The sequence below is a fragment of the Taudactylus pleione genome, unplaced genomic scaffold (genome assembly GCF_031769625.1).
Source record: "Taudactylus pleione unplaced genomic scaffold, aTauple2 ptg000110l, whole genome shotgun sequence".
Taxonomy (NCBI): domain Eukaryota; kingdom Metazoa; phylum Chordata; class Amphibia; order Anura; family Myobatrachidae; genus Taudactylus; species Taudactylus pleione.
In genome coordinates, this window is record NW_028284512.1 from 4,915,887 (window position 1) to 4,928,275 (window position 12,389).

Sequence of the window (12,389 nt, forward strand, 5' to 3'; positions counted from 1 at the left end):
ATACACTACCTCCAAAACCCCCCATGGTATTCAGAAAAGCTAAGAATTTAAAGGATACTCTGGCACCCAGCATGCTAACTAACTGCGCCCTGAATAGAAATGAGATGCTACCAAAGTGCTTGGGATGTTACAAATGTGGCAGATGCAATGTCTGCAGATATTTACATCCACAAAGGAACATTTTCAAAAATTACAATAACACAGGAATACAAAATGAAAAATTTCATGAACTGCAATTCAACGTCTGTCATTTACTTATTAGAATGTTCGTGTGGCATCAAATATGTCGGCAAAACAAAGAGAGTTTTGAAGCTCAGAATACAGGAGCACATCAGAAATATTAAAAATAAAAATGAAAGCCACTTGGTTTCAAAACACTTTATTTCGCATCATGGATCCAATCCAGAAGAACTTACATTTAAAGCTATTGAACATGTCAAACTGGGAGAAAGGGGAGGCGATTTGAGCAATAAGTTGTCAAAACGGGAGATGTTCTGGATATTTGAGCTGAACACTCTAACTCTGATGGGTTTTAATGACAACTATGAGATAGCTCCTTTTTTTTTATAAACAAATTGATTTTAAACTCTTATTGATTTTAAAATATTTGTTTTTACAAGTCATTTGAAATGGTTTCTAAACCTGAACCCTTTTAAAAGGATAAAATAAGTGCCTACTTCATCTACAGCCATACCAATATGTAAATGCCCAATCTCATCTGATCTTGGAAGCTAAGCATAATTGGGCATGGTCAGTATTGGGATGGGTGACCTCCCAAGAATACCAGGTGCTGTAGTTATAATATATGCATATAATAAATCTGGTTTCATAATTGGTTAGGCACTGAGTCTTATTTCATCCTTGTTTTTTAAAATTGTAAGTCTCCATTATACTAAGATGCGTATATGTACGTTCATGTAACCAAATATTAACTATGTTTTTTGTCTTTAATGGACAAGTGTATGGGATATTCATTTGCTTATATCAATTTGAAATATACATAGAAAAATTATTGGTTCATGATAAAAAAGTCTGTTAGTTATAAAAAAACAAAAAACAAAAAACCCTTATGGGTCTGTGTTGTATTTACGCTTTCTAATCATTATTTTTTGAATACCTAGGAATCAACCACGGGACACCTTTTATATCTAGGAAAAACCATCCCACAATAAAAACTCTTGGAAGGATACAGATGTCATAAACATGTTTTTATTTAAGAATTGCCATACTGTATATACAAATATCTGACATAACAAAATGGCCAACAGAACTAAATGAGAACCCAGTAAATTGGCTGAAATAAGCACAATAGGACATAAAAAAACGTATTGTCAAATGAGTACAAAGAATCCAAAAAGATGGTTGCCGCAAAATTTCCATGGGAACGAGTGCCCAATAGATCTACAGAGATGAATCCAGCAAAATGGCCGAAGTGCACATAATGGGATACAGCAAAATGGCCACCACCACTAGAGAGTCTTAATGAACATAAGGGATCCAAAAAGATGGCTGCCGCTGAATGTCTATGGACATGTAGTTTAAAACTCCATTTTTTATACATGATTGGTGATGTTACTTGCTAGGGCCCAGATGGAAAGGGCACAATATGAACAATAGTTGTTAGTCCTGTGGATAGACCCTCATCGATTGCTATGTGCATTACATAGCATATCTAGTACCCGGAAGTGATGTCACACTAAAACCCTGCCCCTTTAACTCAGCATATAAAGCAAAGGAGTATAAATACAGGGACACAGCACACAATGGACATCCCCTTGAAAGTCTAGAGAATAGATGAAACGCGTTGGTACAGTGGAATCCAGCCTTCCAGGACCTTCTTAAAATTGAGATAAGCTCCATATTTTCTTCTTTAAAAAAAATTTGTTAAAGTTTTTTTTTTTTTTTTCATTTTTTTTAGATATTTTTTATATTTTTCTTACTTGATGTTGTCCAAGTTCATGCTTTCTGTGCAAACCTTTATTGCACAGTTACTGTTGTAATCTTGAAATAAATTGTATATTCTTTTTTAGTAATATCAGCTCATCATTGTGATTATTATATATGCATGTATGCACCAATGCAACTTTACATGCACCAGAACACTTTAAATTGCTATTAGTATTAATTCTTATTTTTAATATATGTGTTTTATGAAACTTGCACTGATTATTGCAGAAATACACTGCAGCTTGCATTGTGAGAGTGGTTGAAATATACCCTCAATTACTTAATTAATTATTTGCACAAGGCACTCAGCACTTTAAGGTGCTCCATATCAAATCCATTTAATGATATAGTTTCTAGGTGTCAGAATCCAACTGACACCATTTTTCTGATAGAGCTGACACCCTTTTGAAAGAAGGGGAGTGCATCAAGGTTATTATTGATTAATCTCTGTTCAAAAGTGCCTTTTTTACCTATCTCCTATATATTCTGTTGTGGTTTTTAATTGGCGCCAAATTTTCATCTATATATATATATATATATATATATATATATGAGAAAAATTTGCACACTCAAACTTAATACAATGGTAGGGGGCATGACCATGAAGAATTAAATATAGCAGCAGTCCAATGACAGACGATCAGCACACCATCTTTATATAGTACAGGACATGTATCCCATGATCAGTTCCACAAAGGTATTAACGTGCAAAATCTGTATACAGTGCTTTCTCAAAAAGGGAATAAATTGTTTTCCATGTCATTAAAAGACACATAATACTCATCACTCCATGTGAAGATCAGGGTGAATAGCCCAATGCCCGACAGCTATTTCGGGGCACCATATCGATCACAAAGAAAATCAATATTATTTTGCCAAATATATGGCAAATGTATTAAATATACGCATGACAATCCCGTCTTAATTGGAAAAAGTGATACAGAACCGCAGATTGGCCATCCCTAGTTGAGAGAGTCAGTTTTAAATCCTTTCATGGATGGAGTAATGGAGCCAGATAATGTAACAGTTTGCCAGCAAAGAGTTCTATAAAGCTTGCTAGCAAGCAAGCCAGAGATGACTTGCCAATGAGCAAATCTGAACACAGCCTGATACGGATTCAAGGAGGCCTTGCCAGTGACCATCTGACAGTGAGTGATGGAAAGATGGGCTGTCTGTTTGCATCACCATGGCCTGACAGCAATAGAGTCTGCCAGAGAATATGCAAGAGCTGGCCCGTCGCTATAAGTTAGATGAGAGCTAAAAGTCCATGGGTTAGAAATATTCTGCAATTCATTGCGACATAAATGTTTGTCAGGCAATGAGCGGCAGAATGTCATTGTCTAAAGGGACTATTTATGAAGCAGTGAAAAGTCCTATACAGGTTGAGTCTCCCATATCCAAAATGCTTGGGACCAGGGGTATTTTGGATATCGGAATATTCCGTAGTTTGGAATATTTGCATACCATAATGAGATATCTTGAGAATGGGACCCAAATCTAAACACAGAACGCATTTATGTATTATATACACCTTATACACACAGCCTGCAGGTCATTTTATACAATATTTTTAATAATTTTGTGCATCAAAAAAAGTTTGTGTACATACATGAAATTCATTTATGTTTTATATACACCTTATACACAGAGCCTGAAGGTTATTTTATACTGTATTTTAATAATTTTGTGCTGTAAACAAAGTTTGTGTACATTGAACCATCAGGAAGCAAAGGTTTCACTATCTCAGCCATGCTAAAAATATTCTGTATTTCTGAATATTCCGTATTTCAGAATATTTGGATATGGGAGACTCAACCTATATTTCATGAGCTTAACACTGCTATCGCCGGAGGTAACCTCAGCAGATTAGGCTATATTCATTATGTTAATTATTGGGGTACAATAATATTTCAACTCGTGGCGAGCACCGGATCAATTCATCATTGCTCCAGCACAGTGACAGCTGATCTGAAAATCAGCTGTCTCCCCGTATCTTTTCACTTAGCCCTTAAACCTTCTGTGTTTAGAATGGAACATTTTTTGTTTAAGGGTTTATAGCATAGCAGTTATAGCCTAACAATTCTAATTAAATAAACATTCCATCTTAGCCCATATTTCCATTCTCCTGAATTTCTAGAAGTTCTCCCAAGAAAGAAAACCGACTACCTGGTTCCCGACCACTTTGCTATGAAAGTGGCTGGTTTGGGATAGTGTGATTTGCAGCCAATCACATCATTATAGACCTACCGCATGACGCTCCTGCACAGCAAAAGGAGTGGTTGCCATGATGCGAAATGCGTCACCACGCCTCTTGCTTTTTTAGGTTGGAGGAAGAAAACGTAGACAAGTACAGAATGCAATAGGCTACAATACAGACTTTATAAGCCATGTCCTAGACCCACCTAGATATTTATCATGATCACACCTCTGTCTGCCATCCATGCAGGTTTTACAAAGGTCACTGTTCTTGTCAACATAAAATGTATTAAAACACACTGTCAAAATTACTATGTCCATAAAGACATTAATAACAACTACATCTAGGTTTAAACAATATACATGTGTGTTTAGTCAGATTGGCAAAATAAGGGCTACAGCAGCTAATTTAAAACACATGTAGACCGTACACATTAGATCAGCAGTTTTTTTTTTTTTTCAAAGTATGTAATACATTCCCATCTAGCAAGCTACATATTGTTACTTACATTTGTCTTATGGAATTTATCTATGTTTGCAAAGATTGTGATGTAATGACTTGATTGTAATTGGTATTACCTGGGTGGGGGATGTTGTTCAGTGATGCCTAGTTTATTGTAGGATACTGCTAGTGTTTACTCAAACCCAGTGCTAAATTTCATCTTTGATTAGTGGGGCATTTGTGCTCAGCTGTAGCATGTCTCAATCAGACTTACTTTAAGTTTAGATTCAGTATATAGGCAGCCGTGGTTGACGATGGCAGCTGTGTATTATAAGCACTAAAGCTGGCCATACACTAGTTTAACTTACATCCAACCATCCAACTAGTTGATTGGTTGGAATGAAAACCTGGTAATGTATGAAAGCAAATGACAATCAGCAATTTGCTCCCAAATGCCGGAAAATGGACAAAAACTGTTGTTTGAACAAATTGTTTAGTTCAAACATTTAACAAACTTGTCTGAACGTCCATTTTCATCTGCTTTCTGGCATTTAGGAGCAAATTGCTGATCATCATTCACTCCCATATGTTACCAGATTTTCATTCCAACCAATCAACTAGTTGGTTGGTTGGATGAAAGTTGGTCTAGTGTGTGGCCAGCTTTAGTGTATTATAAATAGAGATGTGCACTGACCCCCGTGTGTTGGTTTTGGTTTTGGATCTGGATCTCCCCTGGTTTTGGATCTGGATAGGTTTTGCCAAAACCTCACCTCCGTGTTTTGTTTTCGGTTTTGGTTTTGGATCTGGATTTTTTCTTAAAAAAATCATAAAAACAGCTAAAATCACATAAAATTGGCCTTTTTTTGTTCCTACAGTATTATTAACCTCAATAACATTTATTTCCACTAATTTCCAGTCAACTTTGACCACCTCACAGCTCACAATACTGATTTTTTCATCTAGTTAAGGGCCAAAAGGTTGCATTCAGTTAGCTGACTCAAAACTGAGTAATAAATAGAGTTGAGGACTGTGCAAAGATGATGGCTGGGGTACCCCTTGAGGATTGAAGAATTGATAATTGGTGCAGCCAGCCCCTGGCTGAAGAATTGATAATTGGTGCAGCCAGCCCCTGGCTGAAGAATTGATAATTGGTGCAGCCACTGGCTGAAGAATTGATAATTGGTGCAGCCACTGGCTGAAGAATTGATAATTGGTGCAGCTCCTGGCTGAAGAATTAATAATTGGTGCAGCCACTGGCTGAATAATTGATAATTGGTGCAGCCCCTGGCTGAAGAATTGATAATTGGTGCAGCCACTGGCTGAAGAATTGATAATTGGTGCAGCTCCTGGCTGAAGAATTAATAATTGGTGCAGCCACTGGCTGAATAATTGATAATTGGTGCAGCCCCTAGCTGAAGAATTGATAATTGGTGCAGCCCCTGGCTGGCTGAAGAATTGATAATTGGTGCAGCCCCTGGCTGGCTGAAGAATTGATAATTGGTGCAGCCCCTGGCTGGCTGAAGAATTGATAATTGGTGCAGCCCCTGGCTGGCTGAAGAATTGATATTTGGTGCAGCCCCTGGCTGGCTGAAATATTGATAATTGGTGCACCCCTTGGCTGGCTGAAGAATTGATAATTGGTACAGCCTCTGGCTCAATTGACAATTGGTACAGCCCCTGGCTGAAGAATTGATAATTGGTGCAGCCCCTGGCTGAAGAATTGATAATTGATGCAGCCCCTGGCTGAAGAATTGATAATTGGTGCAGCCCCTGGCTGGCTGAAGAATTGATAATTGGTGCAGACTCTGGCTGAATTGATAATTGGTGCAGATCCTGGCTGAAGAATTGATCATTGGTGCAGCCCCTGGCTGAAGAATTGATAATTGGTGGAGCCACTGGCTGAAGAATTGATAGTTGTTAGTTAATTGTTGATGCAGCCTCCGGGCTGAGTAGTAGTGGAATACAGAGCTATGATTAGTCCTACAACAGCCTTGAGGCCTAGAACTCTGGGCAAGTTGCGGCCATTACAGCCTTGAAGGCTGGTGAGGAGTGACGACAGCTGGCCTTTGGGCCGTGAAGCAGGATGCGGCCTTTGGGCCATGTAGCAGCCTTAAGGGCTGAGAACCACTGGCTGAATGTTACTGTTGTGCGACTTGTGCCGTCGGGTTGACACAACAAGCAGCAATTGGTTCAGAATTTTCTTTAAAAAAATGAAAGGGGCATGCAGGAGATGCTGTCTGTGGCCATTCCAATTTCTGGACATTCATAAACCATAACATTAAAAATGTCAGGCAGCAATGCCCCAACCAGCACATAATGGAAAGGAAAAAGATGCAAGATGGAATTGTCCTTGGGCCCTCCAACCCACCCTTATGTTGTATATATGAAACAGGACATTCACAGTTTAACAAACCAATCACTTCAGCGACAGGGTCTGACACTTGTTGCTGAAATGATTGGTTTGTTTGGACCCCCCACAAAACAAACTGCCAATGCGCAGTGGACATTGGTTGCAATGATCCCATACACAAACTGGCTTTACAATACACTAGATTAGATGTCGTCATTGTCATCATCATCCCCATCAGTGTGTGCCTCCTCCTCTTCTTCACACAATATGAATTCGTCCCCGCTGGAATCCACCATTACAGAGTCAGACGCTAATGTCTTTTTTGGACTTAAGTGCTGGTAAAGGTCTTCCTCGTGGAATTTGTAATTCATTTTGATGAACATCATCTTTTCCACATTTTGGGGAAGTAACCTCCTATGACAATCACTGACAAGGTTGCCAGCTGCGCTGAAAACTCTTTCAGAGTACACACTGGAGGGTGGGCAACTTAAGTACAGCAAAGCCAGTTTGTGTAAGGGACTCCAAATTGCCTCTTTTTCCTGCCAGTAGTGAAACGGACTGTCTGACATACCTATTTGGATGCACCATTCTCTGAATGGTGATCATATCAGACAAAGTCACAGTAGACATGTCACTCATTGTAGGCAGTTCTTTCAGACCCAACCAGATGTCATTAGATTTTGCTGACTGATCTGCATCACCACCAGCAGTGGGTCCCTTAGGAAAATTTAGTTTTTTCCTGGCAGCTATAGAAAATGAAGGATGAGATGCTGCCATGTCAAGTTCCGCTTGAGCTGACAATTTTTTCACCACCAGCTCTTTCCATCTTTTCAGATTTATGTCCATTGGAAATAAAGACACATGGTATGACTTAAACCTAGGATCAAGTATAGTCGCCAAAATATAGTGATCTGATTTCAAGAGATTGACGACCCTTGGATCCTGTCGAAGCAAATTAAGTGCTTGATCTACAAGTCCCACATACTTTGCGGAATCACTTCAGCTCCTGCTTCAGTTTATCCAGCTGCTTTTGCAAAAGTCTGATTAGGGGAATGAGCTGACTCAAGCTGGCAGTGTCTAAACTAACTTCATGTGTGGCAAGTTCAAAGGGTTTGAGAACCTTGCACAACACGCAAATTATTCTCCACTGCGCTTGACTAACTAACCCACTCCACTCCTGTCATAGGCCGTAGTGTAGCCTTGGATGGCCTTTTTCTGCTCCTCCATCCACTGAAGCATATAGAGGGTAGAATTCCACCTAGTTACTACCTCTTGCTTCAGCTGATGGCATGGCAAATTCAACAGTTCTTGCTGGTGCTGCAATCTTCGACACATAGTTGCTGAATGTCGAAAATGCCCAGAAATCTTTCGGGCCACTGAGAGCATCTCCTGCACGCCTCTGTCATTTTTTTTTAAAATGTTGCACCACCAGATTAATTGTGTGAGCAAAACATGGGATGTGATCGAATTCGCCCACATGTAATGCTTGCACAATATTACTGGCATTGTCAGAAATCTCAAATCCCGAGGAGAGTCCAAGTGGGGTAAGCCTTTTTGCAATGATTTCCCTGAGTTTCTCTAAGAGGTTCTCAGCTGTATGACTCTTACTGAAACCGGTAAGTCAGTCCTTATGATATTGGATGCAGGACTACTTCCAATCATGAATGAGGATGTTGATGATGGTGCAGGTGTTAGTAGTGGATATTGCAGGCGCTTGGATCCAGATAGAAGGGACCAGCTTGGTGACACTGGACTGATTGTTGTTTGTTTTACTTTTCTTGTCCCCAAAGTTTCAATATCCTTTCCTATTTGATGAATGCGCTACAAGTGACGTAACAGGAAGGATGTTCCAAGATGGTCAAGGTCCTTACTCACTGTTACTTGGCAACGGTCACAAATGGCTTGGCAAAAGTTGTCCGGATTTGGGTGGAAATAATTCCAACACATGAGAAGTGGATTTTCAGTCCTTTGCCCAGACATGGCAACAATGGGATTTTTCCCACCATGGGCAACAACAACTGTTGCCTGATTTACGGTTTGTACACAAACATCACCATCAACATCCTCATCATCCTTGTTGTTATTGCCAACTACATAAATATCCTCCTCATCCTCCTCATGCAATTCCACAGAAGCATCCTCAATTTCTATGTCAGAAGGCACACAAATGGTGGAAGGTGGATCCTCTTCAAGTACAGTATTACTAGAAAGGTCAGGCTCATACATGGCAACAGCGGACACACTTGGACTCTCCTCGGGGATTTGTGATTTTTCAGAGCACACAGTTGGTTCCGGTGTATTACTTGTTTTAACAATTTACATTTTTTTTGTACCTCTCCTACAAGCAGAGGGGCTTAAATTATCATCACTAGAACCACCAGTCATAAATAATAAAGGCCACGGCCTTATCCTTTCCTTGCCACTTCGTGTACTGAATGGCATATTGCCAATTTTTAGTTTCTCTAAAGCTGACTTAGCTTTAACAGGATAAAAGTTGATTTCTTTAGCCTGACTTTTTGTCCTGACTGAAGCCCTGGTCCATCGGCCTTCATAGATGGCATCGTCATCATGACTGCTGTCAGCAGCTACAAGTCTGGTATGTGGATCTTGCTCTCCGGTCATGTGACTGTCCTCCACCTTGAAACTCATACAACCACAAACACAAAAAAAATATATTATTTTTTGGGCAGCAGCACTTGACAGACAGCAGCACAGCACCCTTGCTTCTACGCCGATGACAGTGACAAGTGTGGCTAACACGCACACAAAAAAAATTGTTGGTTTTTACTTTGGGGGGGGCAGCCCTTGACAGACAGCAGCACAGCACCCCTGCGCAGCTACGCCGATGACAGTGACAGGTGTGTCTAACACGCACACACAAAAAAAAATAATAATTTTTTTCACACTGGGGGTGGGTGAAGAGTAGATGAGCACCGCTGAAGGACAGAGCACCCCTGGACAACATAGCACTACAGCCAGCCCCTATGGACAGGACATCAGCCAGCCCCTCTGTAGACAGCAGCTCTTATGGACAGGACAACAGCCAGCCCCTCTAGACAACAGCCAGCCCTTATGGACAGGACAACCCCCTATATGGACAACAGTAGCCAGCCAACCCCTATATTGACAACAGTAGCCAGCCAGCCCCTATGGGCAGCATCAGCAACAGATCCCAGCTCCCTCCCTGTGCATGCTCCACAGCCGGAATGAAAAATGGTGGCGATCGCGGGACCATTTATAGAATCCAAAATCTGCGAGAATCTGACAGCAGGATGATGACTTTTTGCCTCATTTTCAGATCTGAGGCAGGTGGGAAAACCCGAGCCGGCTCGGATCTGACTCAGATCCCTGATGTTCGGATCTCTGAGATCCGAACCCGCTCATCTCTAATTATACTATTAAGTGTATTATAAAACAAAGTGTATTATAAAAAGAAGTGTATTATAAAACAAAGTGTATTATAAAAAGAAGTGTATTATAAAACAAAGTGTAATTTATGTAACAGTTAAAAAACCAGTTGAACAAACATTGAACAACATCTACAACCAGGTAAAATCAAAAACCATAATATTACAAATGTACTGTCTGAACATGCCTAGAACTAAGAGAGGCACAAACAAACCCCTTAGAGCTATGTGTGCAAATGCTAGGAGCTTAGGCGATAAAATCTCAGATCTAATAGCAATAGTGACTAGGGATGATCTGGATATTGTAGCTATTACGGAGTCATGTTGTAATGAAAAACATGACTGGGATATAGCTATACCGGGATATACTTTATTTAGAAAAGACAATGGGAAATATTGGAGGAGGGGTAGCAATGTATGTGAAAAACAACATAAAAACTACTTCAATACAAAATATTGCAGAAAAAACTGAGGCCTTTTGGGTGACCATAGAAACAGGGGTGATAAAGACATTATTCGCACTGGGGTGATTTACAGACCATCAGGCCAGGGGGAGGAACTGGACAGGAACCTTTTGCAAGACATCACTAAAATGACTTTAAAAGGAGAGGTAATAATCATGGGAGACTTTAATCTACCAGATGCAAATTGGGAGGGGTCTTTTGCAAGTTCCATTAGAAGTGGGGACTTTCTAAATGCCTTTCAGGGAGCATCCCTCAAGCAATTGGTGAGGGAGCCCACTCGCAAACATGCTATACTGGACTAGACATCATACTCATAAATGGCAATAGGATATCAGATGTAAGTGTTGAAGAGAACCTAGGATCCAGTGACCATCAAGCAGTATGGTCCAGTGACCATCAAGCAGTATGGTTTAGTATAAAGACAGGATTCAACTCATGCCACACAAAAACATAGGTGTTAGATTTTAGGAAGGCTGAATTTGCAGAGATGGGGAGATGTATAAGCAATTCATTGGCAGACTGGAGGAACTTGGAAGGAGTGCAGGAGAGGTGGGGAGAATTTAAAAGTGCAATAGAGAAAGCAACAGATCTTTGTATCAAAAGGGTTAGGAAAGGCACATGGAAAAGGAATCCAGTATGGTTTACAAAAGAAGTATCAGCTAGTGTGAAAGCAAAAAATAGGGCAATTAGGAAATATAAGCAGACTCAGAATAATGAAGACAAAGAGGTGTACCTTGTCAGTAGGAAGGAGACCAAGAAGGCGATCAGATGTGCAAAGGCACAGGCTGGAGAGAAATAAGCCCAGTCAGTAAGTAAAGGGGCCAAATCCATTTTTAAGTATATAAATGAAAGAAGAAAATCAAATGGTGGAATAATAAGAATGAAGACAGACAGTGAGAGTCTTGTGGAGGGAGACAATAGCAGATCATCTAAATGGTTATTTCTGCTCGGTATTCACTACAGAAGGAGAGGGGAAGGGGCCACAGTTAAGTTTCAAGGTAGATACAAGTATACTTACAGAGGAAAAGGTCCTAAATGAACTGACAAAACTGAAAGTGGATAAATCAATGGTGCCAGATGGGATACATCCAAGGATACTAATAGAGCGTAAAGGGTGCTGGTAACACCATTAACTGAATTATTCAACCAGTCTCTAGCTACAGGAGTAATTCCAGAGGACTGGAAAAGAGCAAATGTAATCCCACTGCACAAAAGTGGAAGCAAGGAAAAGGTAAGTAACTACCGACCAGTGAGCCCTACATCAGTAGTAGGGAAAGTAATGGAATCACTATTAAAAGAAAGACTTGTGGAACATCTCAAATCCAACAATTTACAGGATCCCAAACAGCATGGGTTTACTAGGGGAGATCATGCAATACAAATCTTATAGATTTTTTTTACTGGGTGACTAAAGTAAGAGATAAAGGGGGGCCGTAGATGTAGCTTATCTAGACTTTAGTAAGGCCTTTTGACACATCGCAGACTGATAAATAAACTTGAAAACTTGGGACTGGATTCTAAGATGGTTAAATGGATAAAAACTTGGTTGCAGAATAGGAAACAGAGAGTTGTAGTAAATGGAG

The 12,389-nt window shown here is 40.1% G+C and overlaps 2 pseudogenes; both read left to right on the forward strand.

Annotated features, from left to right (window-relative positions):
• The first annotated feature begins 680 nt into the window (after window positions 1–680).
• On the forward strand, window positions 681–799 carry LOC148525187 (5S ribosomal RNA; annotated as a pseudogene).
• A 10,135-nt stretch (window positions 800–10,934) lies between these two features.
• Window positions 10,935–11,930, forward strand: LOC148525188 (uncharacterized; annotated as a pseudogene).
• Window positions 11,931–12,389: the final 459 nt, after the last annotated feature.